This window comes from Hippopotamus amphibius, chromosome 8, assembly GCF_030028045.1.
Source record: "Hippopotamus amphibius kiboko isolate mHipAmp2 chromosome 8, mHipAmp2.hap2, whole genome shotgun sequence".
NCBI lineage: Eukaryota > Metazoa > Chordata > Mammalia > Artiodactyla > Hippopotamidae > Hippopotamus > Hippopotamus amphibius.
The window spans coordinates 29,500,171-29,521,517 of record NC_080193.1 but is presented as its reverse complement, the minus strand read 5'-3'; positions in this window follow the sequence as shown (position 1 = coordinate 29,521,517).

Below are 21,347 nucleotides of genomic sequence, written 5' to 3'. Positions count from 1 at the left end.
CAGCGTGTTTCGTCACAGAGCACTGGGTGCCCAAAGCCTCCCCTGCGGCTTCCGAGCACCCTCCAACCCACATGCCCTTGCCATCCACTCTGGAGCCACTGGGAAGTCCTAAGCAGGACCCTCTAGCTTGTGGAGCCAGAGTGCCTCCTGCTTGGGACCTTCCTCAGGAACTCAGTTGGAGCGAGGCTTCGCCTTCCACGCTTGTCAGCCAGCAGATGGAGCCATCGCTCCACCGAAAATCTCTCTGCTTTGCCTTCAGCCAGTGATGGCCTCTCTGCCGTCCCTCTGCCTCAAGCAGAAACTCGAGTGTGCCTCCAGCCTAAAGAAAGAAGGGTGCTCTTTCCTGAGCACTGCTACGCCATGGCAGCTCCCTGAAGGCCTCTTTGGGCCTTCTCTCCCCTAACACAGTCATGACATTCAGCCCACCCGGGGAGCGCACCCACACACACCCGCACACACACACAGAAACCTATACACACACGCACACACCCGCACACACCCACATACCCACACTCACCTGCACACACACATACACACGCGCACACACCTGCACACAGTTGCAATCAACCGCACACACCCACAAACACCCATAGACACTCGCACACACAAACACACTCACACACACTCACACACACCCGCACACATACGCACACACCTGCACACACCCACTCACCCTCACACACCTGCACACACTCACACACACCCTCACACCCACACCCTCACACACCTGCACACAACCACTCACCCTCTCGCACAGGCGCACAACCTCAAGCACCCGCACACACGCACTTGCACTCACACACACTCTCACAGACCCACACAGACTCATACCACCCACACACTCTCGCACACACTAACAAACACCCACACAAACCCAAACACACCCAATCACACACACAACCTGCACACAACCACACATACCCGCATATACTTGCACACTCCTGCACACATCCACACACACCCGAACCCACCTGCACACCCTGCACAGTCCCACTCACTCTAACACACGCATGCACACACCCAAACCCACTCACACACACCCAAAGACACTAGCACACACCCACACACATTCACACACAGCCGCACACACCCACACACAACCCACACACACACACAATCCTATACACACCCGCACACACCCGCAGATACACATACACGCCTACACACACACACACACCTACCCCTCCAAAACACACACGCACATGCCCGCACACACACACACACACCCGCACACACCCATACACACTCGCACGCCCGCACTCACGCACACTCTCACACACACTAAAACACACTCGCACACATGCGCACACACCCACACACCCACACATATTGGCACACCTGCACCCAACCACACTCAAGTCTCCCCTGTGGCTTCTGAGCACCCTCCAACTCACATGCCCTTGCCACCCACTCTGGAGCCACTGGGAAGTCCTCTAGCTTGTGGAGCCAGAGTGCCTCCTGCTTGGAAACTTGCTCAGGAACTCAGCTGGAGCAAGGCTTAGCCTTCCACGCTTGACGGCCAGCAGAGGGAGCCAACGCTCCACCGAAAAACCCTCTGCTCTGCCTTCCCCCGGGGATCGCCTATCTGACCTCTCCGGGCCTCAAGCAGAAACTGGAATGTGCGTCCAGCCAAAAGAAAGCAGAGTGCTCATTGCTGAGCACTGCTATGTCTTGGCAGGTCCCCCAAGGCCTCCTCGGGCCTTCTCCCACCTTAGCCAGATGTGGCATTCAGCCCTCACAGGGAGCAAAGTTCACAGTTGGAAGGGCTCAGGGTGTGGCCTGCGTGTGTTTTCAGGGCTGGGAAAGGGCAGATCCAGAGGCTGGGTGCCCACTTAGAAATGGGCACTGATGGGCACAGCAGGCATTCCCTGCTTGGGAAACAGGAGATTTGGGGGCCACCCAGCTGCATGCAAATCCCCTCCTTGGCTGCCCCTCTTTGTTCTTCTCTGCTGCCAAGCCTCTCACCACACGTGTTCCTAATGGAAAGGAGCAGGCTGCTTGCCTTCCTTTGCAAGCACCTTAACCCACAAGCCTATTGCACTCGAAGGTGAGTGAAAATTGGCCCAGAGCCTCCAGAGGAGCTGCAGTCTCTCCAGCCACAAAGGCCTGCAGCCGAGTCCATGACAGCCTGCTGCGTGGAGGGCTTCTACCGCAGAGGGCCATGCAGCCCCGGCGGGTGCTCTTTTTCACAACACTTTCCATGGGGAAACGCTGTGTGTGCCAAGTGTCTCCTGGATGCAGAAAGTCTCTCCCCAGTGCCAGAGGCACAGCGAATCCTCTTTGTACACAGAGCAATGTTCTAGGCAGGTCTCCCTTGCTGGGGGAGGTCCACTTCCCCAGCTGTCCAGCTGTCTGAGGAACACACATCCAAGGAGTGTGGGACGGATGGGCCGGGCACCCCAAGTGAGGCACATGGATTGCAGGTAAAAACCACAGCGCTTCACATTCCCCCTGGAAGTCCTAGCTGAAGTCTCTCTGCAGCAGACACAACATTGAATGTGCCTGCAGCCTGGCCTCAAACACGGGTTTTCCCTGAGCACTGCGTGGGCAGGGCCCATCCCAGGCTCAGCCGGGCCTCTCTAGGGCCTGGGGTGGCCTAGGCCATTGCCAGCAGGCAGGCCCTCTATGGAGCACAGCTCATCCGAGGAGGCCCCAGGGTGCTGCCTGGGGGTCTCTTGCACTGCTCGGGAGCTGCAGGTCCAGAGGCTGTGTGTGCACGTTGCCATTGGGCCTTGAGGAGAAACCAGTCATGACCCCTATTTCATGCAGGACTCCTGCAGCCTCTTAGCTGCCTGCCAAACCCCCATGCTGCCTGCGCTGTCTTCGCTGCTGGCAGGCCTCCCCATGTACAAGCCAGTCTCTTCAAGGGAAACAAGGTGCTTGCTCTCCCCTTGCTAGGAGCTCCTCCTACAGCACTTTAGATCCAGGGACACAGGCCCCTGGACCAGCAGCCTGCAAGGGAGCTGCAGCTTAGCCACCCAGAAAGGCCTGCAGGCCTTTGCAGGAAGCCTTCTGCTAAGGACAGATTTCCTGCTCCAAAACCTTGGAGGAGTTCATGGATGCTCGGGCCTGCAGCGTGTTTCGTCACAGAGCACTGGGTGCCCAAAGCCTCCCCTGCGGCTTCCGAGCACCCTCCAACCCACATGCCCTTGCCATCCACTCTGGAGCCACTGGGAAGTCCTAAGCAGGACCCTCTAGCTTGTGGAGCCAGAGTGCCTCCTGCTTGGGACCTTCCTCAGGAACTCAGTTGGAGCGAGGCTTCGCTTTCCATGCTTGTCAGCCAGCAGATGGAGCCATCGCTCCACCGAAAATCTCTCTGCTTTGCCTTCAGCCAGTGATGGCCTCTCTGCCGTCCCTCTGCCTCAAGCAGAAACTCGAGTGTGCCTCCAGCCTAAAGAAAGAAGGGTGCTCTTTCCTGAGCACTGCTATGCCATGGCAGCTCCCTGAAGGCCTCTTTGGGCCTTCTCTCCCCTAACACAGTCATGACATTCAGCCCACCCGGGGAGCGCACCCACACACACCCGCACACACACACAGAAACCTATACACACACGCACACACCCGCACACACCCACATACCCACACTCACCTGCACACACACATACACACGCGCACACACCTGCACACAGTTGCACTCAACCGCACACACCCACAAACACCCATAGACACTCGCACACACAAACACACTCACACACACTCACACACACCCGCACACATACGCACACACCTGCACACACCCACTCACCCTCACACACCTGCACACACTCACACACACCCTCACACCCACACCCTCACACACCTGCACACAACCACTCACCCTCTCGCACAGGCGCACAACCTCAAGCACCCGCACACACGCACTTGCACTCACACACACTCTCACAGACCCACACAGACTCATACACACCCACACACTCTCGCACACACTAACAAACACCCACACAAACCCAAACACACCCAATCACACACACAACCTGCACACAACCACACATACCCGCATATACTTGCACACTCCTGCACACATCCACACACACCCGAACCCACCTGCACACCCTGCACAGTCCCACTCACTCTAACACACGCATGCACACACCCAAACCCACTCACACACACCCAAAGACACTAGCACACACCCACACACATTCACACACAGCCGCACACACCCACACACAACCCACACACACACACAATCCTATACACACCCGCACACACCCGCAGATACACATACACGCCTACACACACACACACACCTACCCCTCCAAAACACACACGCACATGCCCGCACACACACACACACACCCGCACACACCCATACACACTCGCACGCCCGCACTCACGCACACTCTCACACACACTAAAACACACTCGCACACATGCGCACACACCCACACACCCACACATATTGGCACACCTGCACCCAACCACACTCAAGTCTCCCCTGTGGCTTCTGAGCACCCTCCAACTCACATGCCCTTGCCACCCACTCTGGAGCCACTGGGAAGTCCTCTAGCTTGTGGAGCCAGAGTGCCTCCTGCTTGGAAACTTGCTCAGGAACTCAGCTGGAGCAAGGCTTAGCCTTCCACGCTTGACGGCCAGCAGAGGGAGCCAACGCTCCACCGAAAAACCCTCTGCTCTGCCTTCCCCCGGGGATCGCCTATCTGACCTCTCCGGGCCTCAAGCAGAAACTGGAATGTGCGTCCAGCCAAAAGAAAGCAGAGTGCTCATTGCTGAGCACTGCTATGTCTTGGCAGGTCCCCCAAGGCCTCCTCGGGCCTTCTCCCACCTTAGCCAGATGTGGCATTCAGCCCTCACAGGGAGCAAAGTTCACAGTTGGAAGGGCTCAGGGTGTGGCCTGCGTGTGTTTTCAGGGCTGGGAAAGGGCAGATCCAGAGGCTGGGTGCCCACTTAGAAATGGGCACTGATGGGCACAGCAGGCATTCCCTGCTTGGGAAACAGGAGATTTGGGGGCCACCCAGCTGCATGCAAATCCCCTCCTTGGCTGCCCCTCTTTGTTCTTCTCTGCTGCCAAGCCTCTCACCACACGTGTTCCTAATGGAAAGGAGCAGGCTGCTTGCCTTCCTTTGCAAGCACCTTAACCCACAAGCCTATTGCACTCGAAGGTGAGTGAAAATTGGCCCAGAGCCTCCAGAGGAGCTGCAGTCTCTCCAGCCACAAAGGCCTGCAGCCGAGTCCATGACAGCCTGCTGCGTGGAGGGCTTCTACCGCAGAGGGCCATGCAGCCCCGGCGGGTGCTCTTTTTCACACCACTTTCCATGGGGAAACGCTGTGTGTGCCAAGTGTCTCCTGGGTGCAGAAAGTCTCTCCCCAGTGCCAGAGGCACAGCGAATCCTCTTTGTACACAGAGCAATGTTCTAGGCAGGTCTCCCTTGCTGGGGGAGGTCCACTTCCCCAGCTGTCCAGCTGTCTGAGGAACACACATCCAAGGAGTGTGGGACGGATGGGCCGGGCACCCCAAGTGAGGCACATGGATTGCAGGTAAAAACCACAGCGCTTCACATTCCCCCTGGAAGTCCTAGCTGAAGTCTCTCTGCAGCAGACACAACATTGAATGTGCCTGCAGCCTGGCCTCAAACACGGGTTTTCCCTGAGCACTGCGCGGGCAGGGCCCATCCCAGGCTCAGCCGGGCCTCTCTAGGGCCTGGGGTGGCCTAGGCCATTGCCAGCAGGCAGGCCCTCTATGGAGCACAGCTCATCCGAGGAGGCCCCAGGGTGCTGCCTGGGGGTCTCTTGCACTGCTCGGGAGCTGCAGGTCCAGAGGCTGTGTGTGCACGTTGCCATTGGGCCTTGAGGAGAAACCAGTCATGACCCCTATTTCATGCAGGACTCCTGCAGCCTCTTAGCTGCCTGCCAAACCCCCATGCTGCCTGCGCTGTCTTCGCTGCTGGCAGGCCTCCCCATGTACAAGCCAGTCTCTTCAAGGGAAACAAGGTGCTTGCTCTCCCCTTGCTAGGAGCTCCTCCTACAGCACTTTAGACCAAGGGACACAGGCCCCTGGACCAGCAGCCTGCAAGGGAGCTGCAGCTTAGCCACCCAGAAAGGCCTGCAGGCCTTTGCAGGAAGCCTTCTGCTAAGGACAGATTTCCTGCTCCAAAACCTTGGAGGAGTTCATGGATGCTCGGGCCTGCAGCGTGTTTCGTCACAGAGCACTGGGTGCCCAAAGCCTCCCCTGCGGCTTCCGAGCACCCTCCAACCCACATGCCCTTGCCATCCACTCTGGAGCCACTGGGAAGTCCTAAGCAGGACCCTCTAGCTTGTGGAGCCAGAGTGCCTCCTGCTTGGGACCTTCCTCAGGAACTCAGTTGGAGCGAGGCTTCGCCTTCCACGCTTGTCAGCCAGCAGATGGAGCCATCGCTCCACCGAAAATCTCTCTGCTTTGCCTTCAGCCAGTGATGGCCTCTCTGCCGTCCCTCTGCCTCAAGCAGAAACTCGAGTGTGCCTCCAGCCTAAAGAAAGAAGGGTGCTCTTTCCTGAGCACTGCTATGCCATGGCAGCTCCCTGAAGGCCTCTTTGGGCCTTCTCTCCCCTAACACAGTCATGACATTCAGCCCACCCGGGGAGCGCACCCACACACACCCGCACACACACACAGAAACCTATACACACACGCACACACCCGCACACACCCACATACCCACACTCACCTGCACACACACATAGACACGCGCACACACCTGCACACAGTTGCACTCAACCGCACACACCCACAAACACCCATAGACACTCGCACACACAAACACACTCACACACACTCACACACACCCGCACACACACGCACACACCTGCACACACCCACTCACCCTCACACACCTGCACACACTCACACACACCCTCACACCCACACCCTCACACACCTGCACACAACCACTCACCCTCTCGCACAGGCGCACAACCTCAAGCACCCGCACACACGCACTTGCACTCACACACACTCTCACAGACCCACACAGACTCATACACACCCACACACTCTCGCACACACTAACAAACACCCACACAAACCCAAACACACCCAATCACACACACAACCTGCACACAACCACACATACCCGCATATACTTGCACACTCCTGCACACATCCACACACACCCGAACCCACCTGCACACCCTGCACAGTCCCACTCACTCTAACACACGCATGCACACACCCAAACCCACTCACACACACCCAAACCCACTCACACACACCCAAAGACACTAGCACACACCCACACACATTCACACACAGCCGCACACACCCACACACACCCCCCACACACACACAATCCTATACACACCCGCACACACCCGCAGATACACATACACGCCTACACACACACACACACACCTACCCCCACCAAAACACACACGCACATGCCCGCACACACACACACACACCCGCACACACCCATACACACTCGCACGCCCGCACTCACGCAAACTCTCACACACACTAATACACACTCGCACCCATGCGCTCAAACCCACACATATTGGCACACCTGCACCCAACCACACTCAAGTCTCCCCTGTGGTTTCTGAGCACCCTCCAACTCACATGCCCTTGCCACCCACTCTGGAGCCACTGGGAAGTCCTCTAGCTTGTGGAGCCAGAGTGCCTCCTGCTTGGAAACTTGCTCAGGAACTCAGCTGGAGCAAGGCTTAGCCTTCCACGCTTGACGGCCAGCAGAGGGAGCCAACGCTCCACCGAAAAACCCTCTGCTCTGCCTTCCCCCGGGGATCGCCTATCTGACCTCTCCGGGCCTCAAGCAGAAACTGGAATGTGCGTCCAGCCAAAAGAAAGCAGAGTGCTCATTGCTGAGCACTGCTATGTCTTGGCAGGTCCCCCAAGGCCTCCTCGGGCCTTCTCCCACCTTAGCCAGATGTGGCATTCAGCCCTCACAGGGAGCAAAGTTCACAGTTGGAAGGGCTCAGGGTGTGGCCTGCGTGTGTTTTCAGGGCTGGGAAAGGGCAGATCCAGAGGCTGGGTGCCCACTTAGAAATGGGCACTGATGGGCACAGCAGGCATTCCCTGCTTGGGAAACAGGAGATTTGGGGGCCACCCAGCTGCATGCAAATCCCCTCCTTGGCTGCCCCTCTTTGTTCTTCTCTGCTGCCAAGCCTCTCACCACACGTGTTCCTAATGGAAAGGAGCAGGCTGCTTGCCTTCCTTTGCAAGCACCTTAACCCACAAGCCTATTGCACTCGAAGGTGAGTGAAAATTGGCCCAGAGCCTCCAGAGGAGCTGCAGTCTCTCCAGCCACAAAGGCCTGCAGCCGAGTCCATGACAGCCTGCTGCGTGGAGGGCTTCTACCGCAGAGGGCCATGCAGCCCCGGCGGGTGCTCTTTTTCACACCACTTTCCATGGGGAAACGCTGTGTGTGCCAAGTGTCTCCTGGGTGCAGAAAGTCTCTCCCCAGTGCCAGAGGCACAGCGAATCCTCTTTGTACACAGAGCAATGTTCTAGGCAGGTCTCCCTTGCTGGGGGAGGTCCACTTCCCCAGCTGTCCAGCTGTCTGAGGAACACACATCCAAGGAGTGTGGGACGGATGGGCCGGGCACCCCAAGTGAGGCACATGGATTGCAGGTAAAAACCACAGCGCTTCACATTCCCCCTGGAAGTCCTAGCTGAAGTCTCTCTGCAGCAGACACAACATTGAATGTGCCTGCAGCCTGGCCTCAAACACGGGTTTTCCCTGAGCACTGCGCGGGCAGGGCCCATCCCAGGCTCAGCCGGGCCTCTCTAGGGCCTGGGGTGGCCTAGGCCATTGCCAGCAGGCAGGCCCTCTATGGAGCACAGCTCATCCGAGGAGGCCCCAGGGTGCTGCCTGGGGGTCTCTTGCACTGCTCGGGAGCTGCAGGTCCAGAGGCTGTGTGTGCACGTTGCCATTGGGCCTTGAGGAGAAACCAGTCATGACCCCTATTTCATGCAGGACTCCTGCAGCCTCTTAGCTGCCTGCCAAACCCCCATGCTGCCTGCGCTGTCTTCGCTGCTGGCAGGCCTCCCCATGTACAAGCCAGTCTCTTCAAGGGAAACAAGGTGCTTGCTCTCCCCTTGCTAGGAGCTCCTCCTACAGCACTTTAGACCAAGGGACACAGGCCCCTGGACCAGCAGCCTGCAAGGGAGCTGCAGCTTAGCCACCCAGAAAGGCCTGCAGGCCTTTGCAAGAAGCCTTCTGCTAAGGACAGATTTCCTGCTCCAAAACCTTGGAGGAGTTCATGGATGCTCGGGCCTGCAGCATGTTTCGTCACAGAGCACTGGGTGCCCAAAGCCTCCCCTGTGGCTTCTGAGCACCCTCCAACCCACATGCCCTTGCCATCCACTCTGGAGCCACTGGGAAGTCCTAAGCAGGACCCTCTAGCTTGTGGAGCCAGAGTGCCTCCTGCTTGGGACCTTCCTCAGGAACTCAGTTGGAGCGAGGCTTCGCCTTCCACGCTTGTCAGCCAGCAGATGGAGCCATCGCTCCACCGAAAATCTCTCTGCTTTGCCTTCAGCCAGTGATGGCCTCTCTGCCGTCCCTCTGCCTCAAGCAGAAACTCGAGTGTGCCTCCAGCCTAAAGAAAGAAGGGTGCTCTTTCCTGAGCACTGCTATGCCATGGCAGCTCCCTGAAGGCCTCTTTGGGCCTTCTCTCCCCTAACACAGTCATGACATTCAGCCCACCCGGGGAGCGCACCCACACACACCCGCACACACACACAGAAACCTATACACACACGCACACACCCGCACACACCCACATACCCACACTCACCTGCACACACACATACACACGCGCACACACCTGCACACAGTCGCACTCAACCGCACACACCCACAAACACCCATAGACACTCGCACACACAAACACACTCACACACACTCACACACACCCGCACACATACGCACACACCTGCACACACCCACTCACCCTCACACACCTGCACACACTCACACACCCTCACACCCACACCCTCACACACCTGCACACAACCACTCACCCTCTCGCACAGGCGCACAACCTCAAGCACCCGCACACACGCACTTGCACTCACACACACTCTCACAGACCCACACAGACTCATACACACCCACACACTCTCGCACACACTAACAAACACCCACACAAACCCAAACACACCCAATCACACACACAACCTGCACACAACCACACATACCCGCATATACTTGCACACTCCTGCACACATCCACACACACCCGAACACACCTGCACACCCTGCACAGTCCCACTCACTCTAACACACGCATGCACACACCCAAACCCACTCACACACACCCAAACCCACTCACACACACCCAAAGACACTAGCACACACCCACACACATTCACACACAGCCGCACACACCCACACACACCCCACACACACACACAATCCTATACACACCCGCACACACCCGCAGATACACATACACGCCTACACACACACACACACACCTACCCCCACCAAAACACACACGCACATGCCCGCACACACACACACACACCCGCACACACCCATACACACTCGCACGCCCGCACTCACGCAAACTCTCACACACACTAATACACACTCGCACCCATGCGCACAAACCCACACATATTGGCACACCTGCACCCAACCACACTCAAGTCTCCCCTGTGGTTTCTGAGCTCCCTCCAACTCACATGCCCTTGCCACCCACTCTGGAGCCACTGGGAAGTCCTCTAGCTTGTGGAGCCAGAGTGCCTCCTGCTTGGAAACTTGCTCAGGAACTCAGCTGGAGCAAGGCTTAGCCTTCCACGCTTGACGGCCAGCAGAGGGAGCCAACGCTCCACCGAAAAACCCTCTGCTCTGCCTTCCCCCGGGGATCGCCTATCTGACCTCTCTGGGCCTCAAGCAGAAACTGGAATGTGCGTCCAGCCAAAAGAAAGCAGAGTGCTCATTGCTGAGCACTGCTATGTCTTGGCAGGTCCCCCAAGGCCTCCTCGGGCCTTCTCCCACCTTAGCCAGATGTGGCATTCAGCCCTCACAGGGAGCAAAGTTCACAGTTGGAAGGGCTCAGGGTGTGGCCTGCGTGTGTTTTCAGGGCTGGGAAAGGGCAGATCCAGAGGCTGGGTGCCCACTTAGAAATGGGCACTGATGGGCACAGCAGGCATTCCCTGCTTGGGAAACAGGAGATTTGGGGGCCACCCAGCTGCATGCAAATCCCCTCCTTGGCTGCCCCTCTTTGTTCTTCTCTGCTGCCAAGCCTCTCACCACACGTGTTCCTAATGGAAAGGAGCAGGCTGCTTGCCTTCCTTTGCAAGCACCTTAACCCACAAGCCTATTGCACTCGAAGGTGAGTGAAAATTGGCCCAGAGCCTCCAGAGGAGCTGCAGTCTCTCCAGCCACAAAGGCCTGCAGCCGAGTCCATGACAGCCTGCTGCATGGAGGGCTTCTACCGCAGAGGGCCATGCAGCCCCAGTGGGTGCTCTTTTTCACACCACTTTCCATGGGGAAACGCTGTGTGTGCCAAGTGTCTCCTGGGTGCAGAAAGTCTCTCCCCAGTGCCAGAGGCACAGCGAATCCTCTTTGTACACAGAGCAATGTTCTAGGCAGGTCTCCCTTGCTGGGGGAGGTCCACTTCCCCAGCTGTCCAGCTGTCTGAGGAACACACATCCAAGGAGTGTGGGATGGATGGGCCGGGCACCCCAAGTGAGGCACATGGATTGCAGGTAAAAACCACAGCGCTTCACATTCCCCCTGGAAGTCCTAGCTGAAGTCTCTCTGCAGCAGACACAACATTGAATGTGCCTGCAGCCTGGCCTCAAACACGGGTTTTCCCTGAGCACTGCGAGGGCAGGGCCCATCCCAGGCTCAGCCGGGCCTCTCTAGGGCCTGGGGTGGCCTAGGCCATTGCCAGCAGGCAGGCCCTCTATGGAGCACAGCTCATCCAAGGAGGCCCCAGGGTGCTGCCTGGGGGTCTCTTGCACTGCTCGGGAGCTGCAGGTCCAGAGGCTGTGTGTGCACGTTGCCATGGGCCTTGAGGAGAAACCAGTCATGACCCCTATTTCATGCAGGACTCCTGCAGCCTCTTAGCTGCCTGCCAAACCCCCATGCTGCCTGCGCTGTCTTCGCTGCTGGCAGGCCTCCCCATGTACAAGCCAGTCTCTTCAAGGGAAACAAGGTGCTTGCTCTCCCCTTGCTAGGAGCTCCTCCTACAGCACTTTAGACCAAGGGACACAGGCCCCTGGACCAGCAGCCTGCAAGGGAGCTGCAGCTTAGCCACCCAGAAAGGCCTGCAGGCCTTTGCAAGAAGCCTTCTGCTAAGGACAGATTTCCTGCTCCAAAACCTTGGAGGAGTTCATGGATGCTCGGGCCTGCAGCGTATTTCGTCACAGAGCACTGGGTGCCCAAAGCCTCCCCTGTGGCTTCCGAGCACCCTCCAACCCACATGCCCTTGCCATCCACTCTGGAGCCACTGGGAAGTCCTAAGCAGGACCCTCTAGCTTGTGGAGCCAGAGTGCCTCCTGCTTGGGACCTTCCTCAGGAACTCAGTTGGAGCGAGGCTTCGCCTTCCACGCTTGTCAGCCAGCAGATGGAGCCATCGCTCCACCAAAAATCTCTCTGCTTTGCCTTCAGCCAGTGATGGCCTCTCTGCCGTCCCTCTGCCTCAAGCAGAAACTCGAGTGTGCCTCCAGCCTAAAGAAAGAAGGGTGCTCTTTCCTGAGCACTGCTATGCCATGGCAGCTCCCTGAAGGCCTCTTTGGGCCTTCTCTCCCCTAACACAGTCATGACATTCAGCCCACCCGGGGAGCGCACCCACACACACCCGCACACACACACAGAAACCTATACACACACGCACACACCCGCACACACCCACATACCCACACTCACCTGCACACACACATACACACGCGCACACACCTGCACACAGTCGCACTCAACCGCACACACCCACAAACACCCATAGACACTCGCACACACAAACACACTCACACACACTCACACACACCCGCACACATACGCACACACCTGCACACACCCACTCACCCTCACACACCTGCACACACTCACACACACCCTCACACCCACACCCTCACACACCTGCACACAACCACTCACCCTCTCGCACAGGCGCACAACCTCAAGCACCCGCACACACGCACTTGCACTCACACACACTCTCACAGACCCACACAGACTCATACACACCCACACACTCTCGCACACACTAACAAACACCCACACAAACCCAAACACACCCAATCACACACACAACCTGCACACAACCACACATACCCGCATATACTTGCACACTCCTGCACACATCCACACACACCCGAACACACCTGCACACCCTGCACAGTCCCACTCACTCTAACACACGCATGCACACACCCAAACCCACTCACACACACCCAAACCCACTCACACACACCCAAAGACACTAGCACACACCCACACACATTCACACACAGCCGCACACACCCACACACACCCCCCCCACACACACAATCCTATACACACCCGCACACACCCGCAGATACACATACACGCCTACACACACACACACACCTACCCCCACCAAAACACACACGCACATGCCCGCACACACACACACACACCCGCACACACCCATGCACACTCGCACGCCCGCACTCACGCAAACTCTCACACACACTAATACACACTCGCACCCATGCGCACAAACCCACACATATTGGCACACCTGCACCCAACCACACTCAAGTCTCCCCTGTGGTTTCTGAGCTCCCTCCAACTCACATGCCCTTGCCACCCACTCTGGAGCCACTGGGAAGTCCTCTAGCTTGTGGAGCCAGAGTGCCTCCTGCTTGGAAACTTGCTCAGGAACTCAGCTGGAGCAAGGCTTAGCCTTCCACGCTTGACGGCCAGCAGAGGGAGCCAACGCTCCACCGAAAAACCCTCTGCTCTGCCTTCCCCCGGGGATCGCCTATCTGACCTCTCCGGGCCTCAAGCAGAAACTGGAATGTGCGTCCAGCCAAAAGAAAGCAGAGTGCTCATTGCTGAGCACTGCTATGTCTTGGCAGGTCCCCCAAGGCCTCCTCGGGCCTTCTCCCACCTTAGCCAGATGTGGCATTCAGCCCTCACAGGGAGCAAAGTTCACAGTTGGAAGGGCTCAGGGTGTGGCCTGCGTGTGTTTTCAGGGCTGGGAAAGGGCAGATCCAGAGGCTGGGTGCCCACTTAGAAATGGGCACTGATGGGCACAGCAGGCATTCCCTGCTTGGGAAACAGGAGATTTGGGGGCCACCCAGCTGCATGCAAATCCCCTCCTTGGCTGCCCCTCTTTGTTCTTCTCTGCTGCCAAGCCTCTCACCACACGTGTTCCTAATGGAAAGGAGCAGGCTGCTTGCCTTCCTTTGCAAGCACCTTAACCCACAAGCCTATTGCACTCGAAGGTGAGTGAAAATTGGCCCAGAGCCTCCAGAGGAGCTGCAGTCTCTCCAGCCACAAAGGCCTGCAGCCGAGTCCATGACAGCCTGCTGCGTGGAGGGCTTCTACCGCAGAGGGCCATGCAGCCCCGGCGGGTGCTCTTTTTCACACCACTTTCCATGGGGAAACGCTGTGTGTGCCAAGTGTCTCCTGGGTGCAGAAAGTCTCTCCCCAGTGCCAGAGGCACAGCGAATCCTCTTTGTACACAGAGCAATGTTCTAGGCAGGTCTCCCTTGCTGGGGGAGGTCCACTTCCCCAGCTGTCCAGCTGTCTGAGGAACACACATCCAAGGAGTGTGGGACGGATGGGCCGGGCACCCCAAGTGAGGCACATGGATTGCAGGTAAAAACCACAGCGCTTCACATTCCCCCTGGAAGTCCTAGCTGAAGTCTCTCTGCAGCAGACACAACATTGAATGTGCCTGCAGCCTGGCCTCAAACACGGGTTTTCCCTGAGCACTGCGCGGGCAGGGCCCATCCCAGGCTCAGCCGGGCCTCTCTAGGGCCTGGGGTGGCCTAGGCCATTGCCAGCAGGCAGGCCCTCTATGGAGCACAGCTCATCCGAGGAGGCCCCAGGGTGCTGCCTGGGGGTCTCTTGCACTGCTCGGGAGCTGCAGGTCCAGAGGCTGTGTGTGCACGTTGCCATTGGGCCTTGAGGAGAAACCAGTCATGACCCCTATTTCATGCAGGACTCCTGCAGCCTCTTAGCTGCCTGCCAAACCCCCATGCTGCCTGCGCTGTCTTCGCTGCTGGCAGGCCTCCCCATGTACAAGCCAGTCTCTTCAAGGGAAACAAGGTGCTTGCTCTCCCCTTGCTAGGAGCTCCTCCTACAGCACTTTAGACCAAGGGACACAGGCCCCTGGACCAGCAGCCTGCAAGGGAGCTGCAGCTTAGCCACCCAGAAAGGCCTGCAGGCCTTTGCAGGAAGCCTTCTGCTAAGGACAGATTTCCTGCTCCAAAACCTTGGAGGAGTTCATGGATGCTCGGGCCTGCAGCGTGTTTCGTCACAGAGCACTGGGTGCCCAAAGCCTCCCCTGCGGCTTCCGAGCACCCTCCAACCCACATGCCCTTGCCATCCACTCTGGAGCCACTGGGAAGTCCTAAGCAGGACCCTCTAGCTTGTGGAGCCAGAGTGCCTCCTGCTTGGGACCTTCCTCAGGAACTCAGTTGGAGCGAGGCTTCGCCTTCCACGCTTGTCAGCCAGCAGATGGAGCCATCGATCCACCGAAAATCTCTCTGCTTTGCCTTCAGCCAGTGATGGCCTCTCTGCCGTCCCTCTGCCTCAAGCAGAAACTCGAGTGTGCCTCCAGCCTAAAGAAAGAAGGGTGCTCTTTCCTGAGCACTGCTATGCCATGGCAGCTCCCTGAAGGCCTCTTTGGGCCTTCTCTCCCCTAACACAGTCATGACATTCAGCCCACCCGGGGAGCGCACCCACACACACCCGCACACACACACAGAAACCTATACACACATGCACACACCCGCACACACCCACATACCCACACTCACCTGCACACACACATACACACGCGCACACACCTGCACACAGTTGCACTCAACCGCACACACCCACAAACACCCATAGACACTCGCACACACAAACACACTCACACACACTCACACACACCCGCACACACACGAACACACCTGCACACACCCACTCACCCTCACACACCTGCACACACTCACACACACCCTCACACCCACACCCTCACACACCTGCACACAACCACTCACCCTCTCGCACAGGCGCACAACCTCAAGCACCCGCACACACGCACTTGCACTCACACACACTCTCACAGACCCACACAGACTCATACACACCCACACACTCTCGCACACACTAACAAACACCCACACAAACCCAAACACACCCAATCACACACACAACCTGCACACAACCACACATACCCGCATATACTTGCACACTCCTGCACACATCCACACACACCCGAACACACCTGCACACCCTGCACAGTCCCACTCACTCTAACACACGCATGCACACACCCAAACCCACTCACACACACCCAAACCCACTCACACACACCCAAAGACACTAGCACACACCCACACACATTCACACACAGCCGCACACACCCACACACACCCCCCACACACACACAATCCTATACACACCCGCACACACCCGCAGATACACATACACGCCTACACACACACACACACACCTACCCCCACCAAAACACACACGCACATGCCCGCACACACACACACACACCCGCACACACCCATACACACTCGCACGCCCGCACTCACGCAAACTCTCACACACACTAATACACACTCGCACCCATGCGCACAAACCCACACATATTGGCACACCTGCACCCAACCACACTCAAGTCTCCCCTGTGGTTTCTGAGCACCCTCCAACTCACATGCCCTTGCCACCCACTCTGGAGCCACTGGGAAGTCCTCTAGCTTGTGGAGCCAGAGTGCCTCCTGCTTGGAAACTTGCTCAGGAACTCAGCTGGAGCAAGGCTTAGCCTTCCACGCTTGACGGCCAGCAGAGGGAGCCAACGCTCCACCGAAAAACCCTCTGCTCTGCCTTCCCCCGGGGATCGCCTATCTGACCTCTCCGGGCCTCAAGCAGAAACTGGAATGTGCGTCCAGCCAAAAGAAAGCAGAGTGCTCATTGCTGAGCACTGCTATGTCTTGGCAGGTCCCCCAAGGCCTCCTCGGGCCTTCTCCCACCTTAGCCAGATGTGGCATTCAGCCCTCACAGGGAGCAAAGTTCACAGTTGGAAGGGCTCAGGGTGTGGCCTGCGTGTGTTTTCAGGGCTGGGAAAGGGCAGATCCAGAGGCTGGGTGCCCACTTAGAAATGGGCACTGATGGGCACAGCAGGCATTCCCTGCTTGGGAAACAGGAGATTTGGGGGCCACCCAGCTGCATGCAAATCCCCTCCTTGGCTGCCCCTCTTTGTTCTTCTCTGCTGCCAAGCCTCTCACCACACGTGTTCCTAATGGAAAGGAGCAGGCTGCTTGCCTTCCTTTGCAAGCACCTTAACCCACAAGCCTATTGCACTCGAAGGTGAGTGAAAATTGGCCCAGAGCCTCCAGAGGAGCTGCAGTCTCTCCAGCCACAAAGGCCTGCAGCCGAGTCCATGACAGCCTGCTGCATGGAGGGCTTCTACCGCAGAGGGCCATGCAGCCCCGGCGGGTGCTCTTTTTCACACCACTTTCCATGGGGAAACGCTGTGTGTGCCAAGTGTCTCCTGGGTGCAGAAAGTCTCTCCCCAGTGCCAGAGGCACAGCGAATCCTCTTTGTACACAGAGCAATGTTCTAGGCAGGTCTCCCTTGCTGGGGGAGGTCCACTTCCCCAGCTGTCCAGCTGTCTGAGGAACACACATCCAAGGAGTGTGGGATGGATGGGCCGGGCACCCCAAGTGAGGCACATGGATTGCAGGTAAAAACCACAGCGCTTCACATTCCCCCTGGAAGTCCTAGCTGAAGTCTCTCTGCAGCAGACACAACATTGAATGTGCCTGCAGCCTGGCCTCAAACACGGGTTTTCCCTGAGCACTGCGAGGGCAGGGCCCATCCCAGGCTCAGCCGGGCCTCTCTAGGGCCTGGGGTGGCCTAGGCCATTGCCAGCAGGCAGGCCCTCTATGGAGCACAGCTCATCCGAGGAGGCCCCAGGGTGCTGCCTGGGGGTCTCTTGCACTGCTCGGGAGCTGCAGGTCCAGAGGCTGTGTGTGCACGTTGCCATTGGGCCTTGAGGAGAAACCAGTCATGACCCCTATTTCATGCAGGACTCCTGCAGCCTCTTAGCTGCCTGCCAAACCCCCATGCTGCCTGCGCTGTCTTCGCTGCTGGCAGGCCTCCCCATGTACAAGCCAGTCTCTTCAAGGGAAACAAGGTGCTTGCTCTCCCCTTGCTAGGAGCTCCTCCTACAGCACTTTAGACCAAGGGACACAGGCCCCTGGACCAGCAGCCTGCAAGGGAGCTGCAGCTTAGCCACCCAGAAAGGCCTGCAGGCCTTTGCAAGAAGCCTTCTGCTAAGGACAGATTTCCTGCTCCAAAACCTTGGAGGAGTTCATGGATGCTCGGGCCTGCAGCATGTTTCGTCACAGAGCACTGGGTGCCCAAAGCCTCCCCTGTGGCTTCTGAGCACCCTCCAACCCACATGCCCTTGCCATCCACTCTGGAGCCACTGGGAAGTCCTAAGCAGGACCCTCTAGCTTGTGGAGCCAGAGTGCCTCCTGCTTGGGACCTTCCTCAGGAACTCAGTTGGAGCGAGGCTTCGCCTTCCACGCTTGTCAGCCAGCAGATGGAGCCATCGCTCCACCGAAAATCTCTCTGCTTTGCCTTCAGCCAGTGATGGCCTCTCTGCCGTCCCTCTGCCTCAAGCAGAAACTCGAGTGTGCCTCCAGCCTAAAGAAAGAAGGGTGCTCTTTCCTGAGCACTGCTATGCCATGGCAGCTCCCTGAAGGCCTCTTTGGGCCTTCTCTCCCCTAACACAGTCATGACATTCAGCCCACCCGGGGAGCGCACCCACACACACCCGCACACACACACAGAAACCTATACACACACGCACACACCCGCACACACCCACATACCCACACTCACCTGCACACACACATACACACGCGCACACACCTGCACACAGTTGCACTCAACCGCACACACCCACAAACACCCATAGACACTCGCACACACAAACACACTCACACACACTCACACACACCCGCACACATACGCACACACCTGCACACACCCACTCACCCTCACACACCTGCACACACTCACACACCCTCACACCCACACCCTCACACACCTGCACACAACCACTCACCCTCTCGCACAGGCGCACAACCTCAAGCACCCGCACACACGCACTTGCACTCACACACACTCTCACAGACCCACACAGACTCATACACACCCACACACTCTCGCACACACTAACAAACACCCACACAAACCCAAACACACCCAATCACACACACAACCTGCACACAACCACACATACCCGCATATACTTGCACACTCCTGCACACATCCACACACACCCGAACACACCTGCACACCCTGCACAGTCCCACTCACTCTAACACACGCATGCACACACCCAAACCCACTCACACACACCCAAACCCACTCACACACACCCAAAGACACTAGCACACACCCACACACATTCACACACAGCCGCACACACCCACACACACCCCACACACACACACAATCCTATACACACCCGCACACACCCGCAGATACACATACACGCCTACACACACACACACACACCTACCCCCACCAAAACACACACGCACATGCCCGCACACACACACACACACCCGCACACACCCATACACACTCGCACGCCCGCACTCACGCAAACTCTCACACACACTAATACACACTCGCACCCATGCGCACAAACCCACACATATTGGCACACCTGCACCCAACCACACTCAAGTCTCCCCTGTGGTTTCTGAGCTCCCTCCAACTCACATGCCCTTGCCACCCACTCTGGAGCCACTGGGAAGTCCTCTAGCTTGTGGAGCCAGAGTGCCTCCTGCTTGGAAACTTGCTCAGGAACTCAGCTGGAGCAAGGCTTAGCCTTCCACGCTTGACGGCCAGCAGAGGGAGCCAACGCTCCACCGAAAAACCCTCTGCTCTGCCTTCCCCCGGGGATCGCCTATCTGACCTCTCTGGGCCTCAAGCAGAAACTGGAATGTGCGTCCAGCCAAAAGAAAGCAGAGTGCTCATTGCTGAGCACTGCTATGTCTTGGCAGGTCCCCCAAGGCCTCCTCGGGCCTTCTCCCACCTTAGCCAGATGTGGCATTCAGCCCTCACAGGGAGCAAAGTTCACAGTTGGAAGGGCTCAGGGTGTGGCCTGCGTGTGTTTTCAGGGCTGGGAAAGGGCAGATCCAGAGGCTGGGTGCCCACTTAGAAATGGGCACTGATGGGCACAGCAGGCATTCCCTGCTTGGGAAACAGGAGATTTGGGGGCCACCCAGCTGCATGCAAATCCCCTCCTTGGCTGCCCCTCTTTGTTCTTCTCTGCTGCCAAGCCTCTCACCACACGTGTTCCTAATGGAAAGGAGCAGGCTGCTTGCCTTCCTTTGCAAGCACCTTAACCCACAAGCCTATTGCACTCGAAGGTGAGTGAAAATTGGCCCAGAGCCTCCAGAGGAGCTGCAGTCTCTCCAGCCACAAAGGCCTGCAGCCGAGTCCATGACAGCCTGCTGCATGGAGGGCTTCTACCGCAGAGGGCCATGCAGCCCCGGTGGGTGCTCTTTTTCACACCACTTTCCATGGGGAAACGCTGTGTGTGCCAAGTGTCTCCTGGGTGCAGAAAGTCTCTCCCCAGTGCCAGAGGCACAGCGAATCCTCTTTGTACACAGAGCAATGTTCTAGGCAGGTCTCCCTTGCTGGGGGAGGTCCACTTCCCCAGCTGTCCAGCTGTCTGAGGAACACACATCCAAGGAGTGTGGGATGGATGGGCCGGGCACCCCAAGTGAGGCACATGGATTGCAGGTAAAAACCATAGCGCTTCACATTCCCCCTGGAAGTCCTAGCTGAAGTCTCTCTGCAGCAGACACAACATTGAATGTGCCTGCAGCCTGGCCTCAAACACGGGTTTTCCCTGAGCACTGCGAGGGCAGGGCCCATCCCATGCTCAGCCGGGCCTCTCTAGGGCCTGGGGTGGCCTAGGCCATTGCCAGCAGGCAGGCCCTCTATGGAGCACAGCTCATCCAAGGAGGCCCCAGGGTGCTGCCTGGGGGTCTCTTGCACTGCTCGGGAGCTGCAGGTCCAGAGGCTGTGTGTGCACGTTGCCATGGGCCTTGAGGAGAAACCAGTCATGACCCCTATTTCATGCAGGACTCCTGCAGCCTCTTAGCTGCCTGCCAAACCCCCATGCTGCCTGCGCTGTCTTCGCTGCTGGCAGGCCTCC